At 50.1% G+C, this 12660-nt stretch overlaps 1 non-coding gene across 1 annotated transcript; it reads left to right on the top strand.

The window, feature by feature from the left end:
• Positions 1 to 8065: 8065 nt before the first annotated feature.
• LOC134938443 (5S ribosomal RNA) lies at positions 8066 to 8184 on the top strand. The gene has a single exon (XR_010180995.1). It is a non-coding gene; the product is annotated as a 5S ribosomal RNA (ribosomal RNA).
• The last annotated feature ends 4476 nt before the right edge of the window (positions 8185 to 12660 follow it).

Genomic DNA, 12660 nt, shown 5'->3' with positions numbered 1-12660 from the left:
TCCTCTCCCGCCTCTACCAAGTCCACCGCATGACGCTGGGGCTCCCCTGGGGGAGTCCGGACTGGTGGGGGGGGGGCCGTCTGCGGATCTTCAGTCAGGTCTGGGTTCAATCAGGCCTGGATCCTTGGGTCCTAGAAATAGTGTCTCAGGGATACAGGCTGGAGTTTCAGGAGATACCCCCTCACCGCTTTTTAATTTCGACCTTGACAATGTCTCTTCCGGACAAGGAGGTCGTGAAGGCATCAATACAAAAGTTGTGTCAACAGAGGGTCATTGTTCCCGTTCCCCCGTCCCAACGGGGGGAGGGGTTCTACTCGAGCCTCTTTGTTGTACCGAAGCCGGATGGTTCGGTCAGACCTATTCTGAACCTAAAATCCCTCAATCCTTACTTTAAAGTTTTCAAGTTCAAGATGGAATCTCTTCGAGCTGTGATTTCCAGCCTAGAAGGGGGGGATTTTATGGCGTCAGTCGACATAAAGGATGCCTACTTACACGTCCCGATATATCCTCCACATCAAGCTTTCCTCAGGTTTGCGATACAGGATTGTCATTACCAATTTCAGACGTTGCCGTTTGGGCTTTCCACGGCCCAAGGATTTTCACCAAAGTCATGGCGGAAATGATGGTTCTCCTTCGCAAACAAGGGGTTACAATTATCCCGTACTTGGACGATCTCCTGATAAAGGCAAGGTCCAAGGAAAAATTGTTAAGAAATGTGGAATTGTATCTGTCGGTTCTGCGACAACACGGTTGGGTTCTAAATTTACCAAAGTCTCAGTTGATTCCGACCACTCTGCTGCCCTTTCTGGGCATGATTCTAGATACGGAGTTAGTGTTTCTTCCAGAAGACAAAGCTCGAACTACAGACAATGGTCGGGTAGCTTCTGAGGCCGACAAGTGTGTCGATTCATCAGTGTACTCGAGTTCTGGGGAAAATGGTTGCGGCGTATGAAGCCATTCCGTTTGGCAGGTTTCATGCCCTGGTGTTTCAGTGGGATCTGCTGAGCAAATGGTCCGGGTCTCACCTGCACATGCACCGGAAAATAAGTCTATCTTCCAGGGCCAGGATTTCTCTCCTGTGGTGGCTACAAAGCTCTCACCTTCTAGGAGGGCGCCGATTCGGAATCCAGGACTGGGTCCTACTGACAACAGATGCAAGTCTCCGAGGCTGGGGCGCAGTCACCCAAGAAGAAATTTCCAGAGGAAATAGTCAAACCAGGAATCTTGTCTCCACATAAATGTCCTCGAGTTAAGAGCCATTTACAACGGCCTGCTACAAGCAAAGAGCCTTCTTCAGGGTCGACCTGTCCTGATCCAGTCGGACAACATAACAGCGGTGGCGCATGTAAACCGTCAAGGCAGAACAAGGAGCAGGGTGGCTATGGTGGAGCCCACAAGAATCCTTCGCTGGGCGGAACAGCATGTGTGCGCTCTGTCAGCAGTCTTCCTCCCGGGAGTGGACAACTGGGAAGCAGACTTCCTCAGCAGACACGATCTCCATCCGGGAGAGTGGGCTCTTCACCAAAAGGTATTTGCAGAAGTGACGAAGCGTTGGGGAATTCCTCTGATAGACATGATGGCATCTCGCCTCAACAAGAAGCTTCCGAGGTATTGTTCCAGTTCAAGGGACCCCCAAGCCAGTGCAGTGGACGCCCTGGTGACTCCGTGGGTGTTTCAGTCGGTGTGTGTGTGTTCCCTCTGCTTCCTCGCATTCCAAAGGTGCTGGGAATCATACGACGAGCAAAGGTTCAGGCGATTCTCGTAGTTCCAGATTGGCCGCGTAGGGCCTGGTATCCGGATCTTCAGAAATTATTAGTGGAAGATCCTTGGCCGCTCCTTCTAAGAGAGGACCTGTTATTGCAGGGTCAATGCGTGTTTCCGGACTTACCGCGGCTGCGTTTGACGGCATGGAAGCTGAGCGCAAGATCTTAGCTCGAAAAGGTATTCCTGTGGAGGTCATCCCCACTCTCCTTAAGGCGAGGAAGGAGGTTACGGCGAAACATTATCACCGTATTTGGAGAAAGTATGTTTCGTGGTGTGAGACCAAAGCAGCTCCTGTGGAGGAATTTCACTTGAGTCGGTTTCTCCCATTTTTTGCAGGCAGGCGTCGATGCAGGCCTGAAATTGGGTTCCATCAAAGTGCAGATTTCGGCTTTATCTATTTTTTTTCAAAAGGAATTGGTAGTCTTTCCAGAGGTTCAGACTTTTTTGTTAAGGGAGTGCTGCATATCCATCCTCCATTTGTGCCACCCGTGGCGCTGTGGGATCTTGAAGTGGTCTTGCAGTTTCTTATGTCTCCCTGGTTTGAACCTTTGCGTAAGGTTGAGTTAAAGTTTCTCACTTGGAAGGTAGTCATGCTGTTGGCGCTGGCGTCTGCCAGGCGAGTGTCCGAGTTGGCGGCCTTATCTCACAAGAGTCCATATTTGATCTTCCATTCGGATAGAGCAGAATCGAGGACTCGTCAACAATTTCTGCCGAAGGTGGTTTCTTCGTTTCACATTAACCAACCTATTGTAGTACCTGTGGCTACGGATGCTGTGGCAGTTCCAAAGTCTCTTGATGTTGTAAGAGCTTTGAAGATTTACGTCCCCAGAACGGCTCTTGCCAGGAAAACAGAGGCTCTCTTTGTCCTGTATGCTTCCAACAAGATTGGAAATTCTGCTTCTAAGCAGACTATTGCACACTGGATTTGTAGTACGATTCAGCAAGCTCATTCTTCGGCTGGGCTACTGTTGCCGAAGTCGGTAAAGGACCATTGTACCAGAAAAGTGGGCTCATCTTGGGCGGCTGCCCCAGGGGTCTCGGCACTTCAGCTTTGCCGAGCTGCTACGTGGTCTGGTTCAAACACCTTTGCACCTTTGCTAAGTTTTACAAGTTTGATACCCTGGCTGATGAGGACCTTATGTTTGCTCAATCGGTGCTGCAGAGTCGTCCGGACGTTCTGGAGCTTTGGTATAGACCCCATGGTCCTTTTGGAGTCCCCAGCATCCTCTAGGACGTAAGAGAAAATAGGATTTTAGTACCCACCGGTAAATCCTTTTCTCCTAGTCCGTAGAGGATGCTGGGCGCCCTTCCCAGTGCGGACTATTACTTGCAGTTGTATTGTTACTGGTTATATTTGTTTACACGCGGGTTGTGTATTAGTTGTATTCAGCTTGTTGCTGTTGTTAATTCATACTGTTATCTGGTTTCCTGATACTCCGGTGGTACGGTATGTTGTGGTGTGGGCTGGTAGGTTTTCTCACCCTTGGTTTAAACAAAAATCCTTTCCTCGAAATGTCCGTCTCTCCTGGGCACAGTTCCTATAACTGAGGTCTGGAGGAGGGGCATAGAGGGAGGAGCCAGTTCACACCCAGTCAAAGTCTTTTCAGTGTGCCCAAGCTCCTGCGGATCCCGTCTATACCCCATGGTCCTTACGGAGTCCCCAGCATCCTCTACGGACTAGGAGAAAGATTTACCGGTAGGTTTAAAATCTTATTTTCTCTTACGTCCTAGAGCAGGGCTGGCCAACCAGTCAGAGACAAAGAGCCCCAGAAATTTGTTAGGTACGTCAAAGAGCCGACATCGAGCCGAAGGCGAGCATGAAAAAATGGGGTGTGGCCTTGTGCCTGCTAGGCCACGCCCCTGGTATAAAATACACTGAAAAAACCAGATCCACATAAAATACATTGAAAAAGCCGGATTCACATAATACACTTCAGCTCCCCCATGTGTCACTTTAACCAGCACCCTGCTGTGTCACTCCAGCCAGATCCCCCATGTGTCACTTTAACCAGCACCCTGCTGTGTCACTCCAGCCAGATCCCCCATGTGTCACTTTAACCAGCACCCTGCTGTGTCACTCCAGCCAGATCCCCCATGTGTCACTTTAACCAGCACCCTGCTGTGTCACTCCAGCCAGATCCCCCATGTGTCACTTTAACCAGCACCCTGCTGTGTCACTCCAGCCAGATCCCCCATGTGTCACTTTAACCAGCACCCTGCTGTGTCACTCCAGCCAGATCCCCCATGTGTCACTAAAGCTTCCCCCAACTTGCTGGTGGGTGTCTCATCTCTAGTATCTGGCTCCCTCAGTTCTAAGTCCCCGTAGTGCTGCCGCGTGTCTTTCTAGAGTGCAGTGGTTACCGAATCTGTTGTGGTCATGTGACTTTGTGTTTTAGGAGCCACATTTGAAGAAAGAAAGCCGCATGTAGCTCAAGGGCCACTGGTTGGCCACCGCTGTCCTAGAGGATGCTGGGGACTCCGTAAGGACCATGGGGATTATACCAAAGCTCCAGACCGGGCGGGAGAGTGCGGATGACTCTGCAGCACCGATTGAGCAGACATGAGGTCCTCATCAGCCAGGGTATCAAACTTGTAGAATTTTGCAAAAGTGTTTGAACCCGACCAAGTAGCTGCTCGGCACAACTGTAATGCCGAGACGCCTCGGGCAGCCGCCCAAGAAGAGCCCACCTTCCTAGTGGAATGGGCCATTACCGAATCTGGTACCGGCAATCCAGCCGTAGAATGAGCCTGCTGAATCGTGTTACAGATCCAGCGGGCAATAGTCTGCTTAGAAGCAGGGGCGCCAACCTTGTTGGCTGCATACAGGACAAACAGTGCCTCTGTTTTCCTAACCAGCGCCGTCCTGGCTACATAAACTTTTAAGGCCCTGACTACATCAAGAGACTTGGAATCCTCCAAGTCCCCCGCAGCCACAGGCACCACAATAGGTTGGTTCATATGAAACGATGAAACCACCTTAGGCCGAAATCGAGGACGAGTCCTCAACTCTGCTCTATCCACATGGAAAATCAGATAGGGGCTTTTGTGAGACAAAGCCGCCAATTCGGACACCCGCCTTGCAGATGCCAAGGCTAACAACATGACCACTTTCCAAGTGAGAAATTTCAACTCAACTGTTTGAAGAGGTTCAAACCAGTGTGACTTTAGGAACTGTAACACCACATTAAGGTCCCATGGTGCCACTCGGGGCACAAAAGGAGGCTGGATGTGCAGCACTCCCTTTACAAAAGTCTGGACTTCTGGGAGAGAAGCCATTTCCTTCTGAAAGAATATAGATAGGGCCGAAATCTGTACCTTAATGGAGCCTAACTTCAGGCCCATATCCACTCCTGTCTGTAGAAAGTGGAGAAAACGGCCCAGGTGGAAATCTTCCGTAGGAGTATTCTTGGCTTCACACCAAGAAACATACTTCCTCCAGATACGGTGATGTTTCTCCGTCACCTCCTTCCTAGCCCTTATCAGAGTAGGGATGACTTCCTCCGGAATACCTTTCCCAGCTAGGATTCGGTGTTCAACCGCCATGCCGTCAAACGTAACCGCGGTAAGTCTTGGAACACGCAGGGCCCCTGCTGCAACAGGTCCTTCCTGAGAGGAAGAGGCCATGGATCTTCTGTGAGCATCTCCTGAAGATCTGAATACCAGGCCCTTCGAGGCCAATCTGGAACAATGAGTATTGCCTGCACTCTTTTTCTTCGTATGATTCTCAATATTTTGAAGACGAGAGAAAGAGGAAGGGAATACATAGACCGACTGAAACACCCATGGTGTCACCAGGGCGTCTATCGCTACTTCCTGAGGGTCCCTTGACCTGGCACAATACCTCCGAAGCTTCTTGTTGAGGCGTGACACCATCATGTCTATTTGTGGAAGTCCCCACTGACTTGTTATCTCTGCAAAAACTTCTTGATGAATTCCCCACTCTCCTGGATGGAGATCGTGTCTGCTGAGGAAGTCTGCTTCCCAGTTGTCCACTCCCGGAATGAAGACTGCTGACAGAGCGCTTACGTGATTTTCCGCCCAGCGCAGAATCTTTGTGGCTTCCGCCATTGCCACTCTGCTCCTTGTCCCGCCTTGGCGGTTTACATGAGCCACGGCTGTGACGTTTTCTGATTGAATCAGAACCGGTAGGTCGCATAGAAGATTCTCCGCTTGTCGTAGGCCGTTGTATATGGACCTTAATTCCAGTATGTTGATGTGTAGACAAGCCTCCTGGCTTGACCATGTTCCCTGAAAATTTCTTCCTTGTGTGACTGCTCCCCATCCTCGGAGGCTCGCGTCCGTGGTCACCAGAACCCAGTCTTGAATGCCGAACCTGCGACCCTCTAGAAGGTGAGCACTCTGCAGCCACCACAGGAGAGACACTCTGGCCCTGGGGGACAGGCTTATTTTCTGATGAATTTGAAGATGGGACCAAGACCACTTGTCCAAAAGGTCCCATTGAAATGTCCTCGCATGAAACCTGCCGAAGGGGATGGCCTCGTAGGTCACCACCATTTCTCCTTCATCCACTAGGGGCCACTGGAGTGTAGTTACAATAGGGGAGATAGTAGGTGGTATTGGTAGCTGGCACTTTAAAAATTCTCACACTGTGGCTAGCTCCTCCCCTACTATCTCCCCTCCAAGCCAGTCTTAGTTAAGTGCCCGAGGTAGCTGGTTCACTTGGGTTTAGCTGAAGAATTTTCTTCTTTTTTCTTTATTATTTTATTTTTCTTACACACTCACAGACTGGCAGCTCTGCCACTGCCAGTCTGCACCGTGGGAGCTGCCGGCGGGGTCCCATCGCAGCTGCGTGCGGCTAGGGATGGGCCCCGGCTGAGGGAGACACTGAGCTCTCCTGAGTTGGCGGACACCGCTGCGTGCGGCGCGTGTCGCGGCCACTCCATCCAGCAGAAGATTCCGGCAGCATGGCAGCGGTGAGTATCAAAAATGGTCGGACACCGCTGCGTGCGGCTTGTGTCGGGACCACCCCACCACAGAAGATTCCGGCTGGACGCCGCTGCGTGCGGCGTGTGTCGGGGCCGATCCACCAAGAACACAGTGGTGAGTGAAGTATACTTTATTTGTGGTGGCTATGTATGTTTTTAGAGCAATCTGTTTATTGTTGTACAACCCACTCCAGAAGGGCTCTCTGGGGCTGTAATGTACTTTATTGTATCCTTACCTGTCCTCCTCATGGAGAAACAGACAGGATGATTGGGGGAGGCTGAGTATGTGTTTATACAACCCTGACTGAAAAACGGGTGTGTGTCATTCTGATAACCCTCTGCTCCCCCAGCTCCCCGCACCCCCCGCACCCACTCAGCGCGACTCACAGAGCCGGCACAGGGATCCCGCTCGAGCGCAAAGCAATGTTTAAATTTGGCGCCTTGTACGGAGGGGGCGGAGCTAAGTCCCGCTCTGTAGAGCGAGCTCAGCGCTCCCTGCTCCCAGGCGGCGACTCGCGCTCTGTTCAGCGCAACACTCCCCGGCGGCGGCTAGCAGATACAGGGCTCTACTAGCGCTGTATAGCGGGCTCAGCGCTCAGCGCTCCCCGGCGGTGACTCGCAGGCCCAGCGGAGGGTACAGCTCGCTTCCCGCTTAGTTTTGCAATAAGGCGCCATAGCCGGGGGGCGGAGCTAACTCCTGCTCTGTACAGCGGGCTCAGCATTCTCCGCTCCCCGGCCACTGTTATAGTGTAATAGGCATTTATGTGAGTTTAATGCACATGGTGCTGAGGAGAATGTGATATAGTCAGAGTGGCTCAGCACTAATCCAGTTATCCACTATATAGATTTTATCGCATAGCCCAGAGGAGTTTCACTCTGGCGGCCATTTCCTCCCTGCACAGACCTGGCTTCATATTTGCAGTGTCTCCTATAGCCCAGTGGGCTAATCTTGCATACTCAGAGACAAATACAAATAAAGTCCCAGGTATATTAACAGTTAACCCGCTTTACTCAGCGGGCTCCCAGGTCTCCCCGTCGCTAGGCAACAGCTCTGGGATTTGTAACTTTTCGATACTTCAGGCTGCTGAAATATAGATACATTCCTCCTGCAGTAGAGTCCTCTACCCAGCATTTTCCTACTTGCAAATCAGGGAACCTGCTCTATTACAGTAGCTGGGACTCAGCTCAATAATAATTAAAAGGATCTACTGTGCAGTATTTATTTACCTACGGTGTGTGTGTATATATACATATATAGTTATGTTTGTGCATGTATATATATAGATATATATATTTAAGTGCGTGTAGGTATGTATATAGATAAATCCATAAAATACCAGATATAGGGGATAAAAGCCTACGGCCACACCACCCTGAACACGCCCGATCTCGTCTGATCTCGGAAACTAAGCAGGGTCAGGCCCGGTTAGTACTTGGATGGGAGACCGCCTGGGAATACCAGGTGCTGTAGGCTACTTCCGCAATGTTTTCTAATAACAACATCTTGCACATAACATTTTCCCCCATCTTTCTCACAGGCTGGTCACCATTTTGAAAAGCCAGCGGAACCTCAGAGAAACATCTGGTGCACCTTAATTAGCGGTACACTAAATACAGGGCGGGGTGTTGCCTTCCCTTTATTATTCCTTGTTGTCACTAGTTACTAATGCTATTTGTAATTGTGGAATGCGTGTAAGGCATCAGACAAATAGCGCTGCGGCTCAGTACGCTAGTAGCGGGTATCTGAACAGGGGTTTGAATCCAAACAAAACTTTAAGGAGAACTCCTATAGCCTAGGGCTAAGACTCCTGTCCCACAGCGCAGCGTTGCTGGTTCAGGTCTCCGCTGCTCCAGAAAGTTTATTTTAATCGTATCGGTCACTACACATTATAGTGCAGACCTTACGTAGGGCTCTGTTTATTTAACCCACCTTTTCTCCTTTCGTTTGTCTCTCCTGGGATAGTCGAAGAATTCCCTCTTAGGTGTGAAGTATGCGGCGGAGCCATCTGCTTCGCCCTCCACGCACCTGCACACCCCTGTTTGATCAATGATGCAGGTAATGTCACTATTAACCAGACAATAGCTCATCAGGTAAGCCCTTGGACTTTGGTTTCCAAGGTCACAGGATCAAATCACAGCGGGACCAAACACACCTTTCCAAAAAGAAACTTTGCTAACATTCCATGCATTACTGATGTCTGTTTTCTGTGGATCTGAACCAGTGTCTCAGAATATACAGGTACATAATACAGCAGTTCATCTGATACTGCAGGTAAAGGAGGAGGACACGTCAAGTCCATCAGGGTTCCACGCCATTGACGAAAATGACAGCGACTGGTTCAGTTTCGGATGAGCTGGGCAGGCTCCGGTAGGCGGCCGACAGACACCCGAATACACAATATCAGGTATCAAACAGGGTTTGTTTTCCTATCTTTTCCCCGCAGATGGCAGGAGATGGTATCAGAACCTCTCTAGGGTATACACCTCGGTGTATCGCCGGTCCATCAAGCCGCCGTTTTCCTGAGGCAACCTTGCTCAGGGATCCATCGACATATGCGGCAGCATGGTTCTACCGTATCCGGAGCAGGTAGGTTGGGGAACAATTGTCCTCTAGGTTACAGGATGCTTCGCATCAGGATCAATTGATACTTTGATACAGGTCAGAATCACGATTCTGCTTTATGTTCCTTGGAGGTCTCCATGTCTACAGACTCGGACCCTGCATCTTCGCTTGGGCTGTCTTAACCCGACGACCTCTGGGGCTGCGACAGTGACAAGTAAACATGAAATCCTACGGGGCAGATGGTTCTGGGGAAGGAACTTTCTGCAGGATTTCTTGAACCAATGGAGGTAGGTCCACTTTGATTTCTCCTACTGCCCCAGCTCCAAGACAGACCTTTACTGGTCTTCCCTTTAGATTGTTTCGTGCCCTTTCAGGTTTTTGACTCCACACGGGTGATATCTTCGTCGCCAGGGGTTCTCAGGGTAAAAAGGCTGAAGCAGAGGTTCAACATCCTCAGTCCAGTCTGATTTTATGTCATCCTATACACCCATTACACCTGCAGGGTCCCAGGGTAGGCGCAGGTCGATGGGAGAAGGCTTGGGCGGTTACAACCGTCTCAGGAGTCCCTCGGCATGGGTCGGCTGATTTACGATGACAAGAGAGTCATACTGCAGGCTGCGCTCCATAGGTTTCTAACCGCAAAGGGTGTTGATCCCTGTTTTACACATATCATTTGAATTAGGACAGTTCTCAGGCCTTTGTTTTCTTTTCACGTTCCGAAGCCAAGTGGCTCGGACAGGCCTATTCTGGCCTTACAATCCTTTTAGTCTGTGATTGCTAGTTTAAACAAGAAAGGGAGTTTTACGTGTCCCTTGTCTTCAGAGATGCCTGTTTACTGATTTCCGTTGGACAGGCTTTTCTCAGATTCCCCCTTAACAGGATTCTCATTTTCACTGTAAGTCCTTTACTCTTCTCTCTTCCGCTCCCACAGAGTTTAGGAAGATAACAGAATAACTCTTTTTCAAGGGCAGTGGGTGACGTTGGTTCCCTAATGGGACAATTTACTGCTACTATCCCACTCTGTACATTAGGTGGCTTCTGAATATCCGGAGGATCCACGAGCTTCTGATTCGACACAGATCCAATTTATGCTCCGCATAGACGTTTCTCAACACGGTCCGTCAGAGGTTTTTTCATTCCTCGGCACCAGAGACTCTATTTCTTCAGTCAAGTTGCGACGTAATGAGTGGTCGCCTCCATTCCTCTCGGAACGGGGGACAACAATCTTGTTTCCAGATCAAGCCACCAGGTCAGACTCCTGGGTGAGGGAACATGCCCCGGAGTTTTGTCAGCTGGTCCGCTGTGGGCGGAGATTTCGGATCGACCTCAGGGCGTTCTGACTGACTCTTTAACCCTTTATTACTCTCGGACGGCAGTAGCCGTGGAGGCCCTCAGGGCTCCGGGGAGTTTTCTGGTTATTCTATCCTGCCTCCTTTTCTATTTCTACTTCATGTTCAGTAACACAGGAGGGGATTATGCGTGCTAGTCCTCTCGGTGGCGCTGGTTGGGCCACGCATGACTTGAAGATACAGATACGCCTGTTGTCAGTAGAGGAGCCTTGGCTCCTACCTCGACGGGACTGTCTACTTCAACAGGCTCCTTTTTTTTTTTTCTCCTTGTTCAATTTTACACTGGTTTCGGTTACCCGTGTGACTGTTCACGAGACCTCAGAAGGGAGGAGTTCCCTAGTTCGGTTAGGCCTACTGGGCTCCGATTTCAGAAGTCTATTACCTCTTCTCGCTTTTGCCACTTTGGGAAAACTTTATGGAACATAATGAAGATAAAAGGGGGTTTTTCCCCCTTCTTCCAGTTACCATTCATCTTTGGTTTCTCTGGGAGGTTTTTTGCTCCGCTGCGCTTCAAACCACACTGACCGGAATTTTAGGTCTCTGCCTTTTTCGCTTTTCTTCCAAATGAGATTAGCCTAGCGGCCGTAAGTTCGGCCTCTTGTTCAGGGAGTACTCTATTGGCAACTCCCCGGGCTCGGCTTCGGCCTCAGCGGTCGTTTCTTCCAGAGGGGAGGTCCATTTTTCATATAAATCTGACACTAGTGGTTTTCAATCCTCTCTGAATGTTGTCAGGGCTCGTCAACTCTCTCTACAGAGGTCTCAGGCTATTCGATGAAGTGTTTTTTCTTCTTTGCTCTGGACGATGCTCCCGTACTAAATAGCCGGGGCCCCAGCATATGCTGGACAGTTGGATACATCTGATCATCAGACAGTCTTCTTGGCGGTTACTAGGGAACCTCCGTTTTCCAATTCAGCGCGCTTTACGCGCATTGTAAGACCTTCGTGGGCAGCCGCCCGCGGGGTCTCCATGAATATTTTGTCGGGCGGCTACTTGGTCAAACCGACATTCGTTTTGTCAAATTCTACAAGTTTGACACTTTTACGGCCTCTGCATCACTGTTTGGCCGAGCAGTTTTTACAGGACTCTCAGCGCTTTCCCACCCGTTTTTTGGGAGCTCTGGGACGTCCCCATTGTAACTACACTCCAGTGGCCCCTAGTGGATGAAGGAGAAATCAGGATTTTGGTACTTACCGATAAATCCCTTTCTCCGATTCCACAGGGGCCACTGGACGCCCGCCCAGCGCTGTTTCTCCTGATTTTTGTTTGATTAACGATTGCAGATCACCATATGACTGCTTGTTGGGTTCAGGCTAGCCTGGTTTTTTGTCAGGTTCTGTTCCAGGTTTAGTTTGTGTTCGCCTGGTTTACAGGGCGTCGTTAACCTCCTCTACCTTACGGTTTGTTTATTACAGCTCTCCTCGGGCACAGTTTAACGTAGACTGGCTTGGAGGGGAGATAGTAGGGGAGGAGCTAGCCACAGTGTGAGAATTTTTAAAGTGCCAGCTACCAATACCACCTACTATCTCCCCTATTGTAACTACACTCCAGTGGCCCCTGTGGAATCGGAGAAAGGGATTTATCGGTAAGTACCAAAATCCTGATTTTTCCCAGTACTCTAGTGCATTGATGGACTGACACACTTTTCTCTATCGTCCTAGTGGATGCTGGGGTTCCTGAAAGGACCATGGGGAATAGCGGCTCCGCAGGAGACAGGGCACAAAAAGTAAAGCTTTAGGATCAGGTGGTGTGCACTGGCTCCTCCCCCTATGACCCTCCTCCAAGCCTCAGTTAGATTTTTGTGCCCGGCCGAGAAGGGTGCAATCTAGGTGGCTCTCCTAAAGAGCTGCTTAGAAAAGTTTAGCTTAGGTTTTTTATTTTACAGTGAGTCCTGCTGGCAACAGGATCACTGCAACGAGGGACTTAGGGGAGAAGAAGTGAACTCACCTGCGTGCAGGATGGATTGGCTTCTTGGCTACTGGACATTAGCTCCAGAGGGACGATCACAGGTACAGCCTGGATGGTCACCGGAGCCTCGCC

Source organism: Pseudophryne corroboree, chromosome 6, assembly GCF_028390025.1.
Source record: "Pseudophryne corroboree isolate aPseCor3 chromosome 6, aPseCor3.hap2, whole genome shotgun sequence".
NCBI classification, from domain to species: Eukaryota; Metazoa; Chordata; class Amphibia; order Anura; family Myobatrachidae; genus Pseudophryne; species Pseudophryne corroboree.
The sequence above is the reverse complement of the archived record's forward strand: the minus strand, read 5'-3'. Positions and strand labels throughout refer to the sequence as shown.